The sequence below is a fragment of the Schistocerca americana genome, chromosome 4 (assembly GCF_021461395.2).
Source record: "Schistocerca americana isolate TAMUIC-IGC-003095 chromosome 4, iqSchAmer2.1, whole genome shotgun sequence".
NCBI lineage: Eukaryota > Metazoa > Arthropoda > Insecta > Orthoptera > Acrididae > Schistocerca > Schistocerca americana.
In genome coordinates, this window is record NC_060122.1 from 340,577,048 (window position 1) to 340,578,166 (window position 1,119).

The 1,119-nt window shown below is 41.2% G+C and overlaps 1 pseudogene; it reads left to right on the top strand.

Annotated features, from left to right (window-relative positions):
• Positions 1-273: 273 nt before the first annotated feature.
• Positions 274-391, top strand: LOC124614658 (annotated as a pseudogene).
• The last annotated feature ends 728 nt before the right edge of the window (positions 392-1,119 follow it).

The window sequence follows — 1,119 nt, forward strand, 5'->3', positions numbered from 1 at the left end:
AAATAGAGCTAGTTAACACTTGAGGAGTCCTAGTAATAGTTCTTCCAAATGTTTATAATTAGTACACAATTAATATTTTTTTATAAGTTAACAATAGAATGTAAGTCATGAAACAATTACTGATTTCACCCTATAACAAAAGATATTAACTATGAATAGTCCAAATAAGTTATAAATTGATTACATACACAAACTAAGCACAAAATTAGACTGAGGGCCAACCTTTCTCTTTTATGAAAATGCAGATTATACTCATGTATGTTAATAGTTATTGGCAACGGCCTTGCTGCAGAGGATACACCGGTTCCCGTGCGATCACAGAAGTTAAGCGCTGTTGGGCTTGGTTGGCACTTGGATAGGTGACCATCTGGGCCACCATGCGCTGTTGCCATTTTTCAGGGTGCACTCAGCCTCATGATGCCAATTGAGGAGCTACTCAACTGAATAGAAGTGGCTTTGGTCAAGAATATCATCATTACGACCAGGAGAGCGATGTGCTGACCCCACGCCCTCCTATCCGCATCCTCCACTGAGGATGACATGGCGGTTGGATGGTCCCAGTAGGCCACTCGTGGCCTGAAGGCGAAGTGCTTTGTTAATAGTAATTAGTCAAAAATTAAAAAAAATGATTTAAGGAGGCAGATGGCAAAACAAGAGAGGAAGTAAAGAGATCCCAGCTTGCTTCATTACGGGATGCTTCACAGAGGCCGTAGTGCACCAATGCAATAAGTCTTCACCTAGTTGACAATGAATGAACTTAACTGCCTCGCTTCTGAAGATGCTCAGCTTAGTCTCTTCTCTCTAAATGACTGTAGCCCAGTCTGCCTGCGTCCATTCCCTGTGTGCTGATGTCCATTGCACACTTTTCTGCCTTTGCATTTTGTTCAGATAAGGCTCCTTTCTTGGAGTCCTCACTTGCTAACCATTTTTGCAAAGTTTCTGTGTGATGGTTCTATCAGAAATTTCAACCCCTGAAGTCTTCAAGATGGCATTTATGTCTTTTGCAGTATGCAGGCAATCTTGCAGAGAAAGTCAGCAGATTTTGTGACAGTGTCGATTAATTAATATTGGTTTTCTGCTGGTTCTTGGAGAAGTTTTGATTGGTCCAGTTTCTTCATA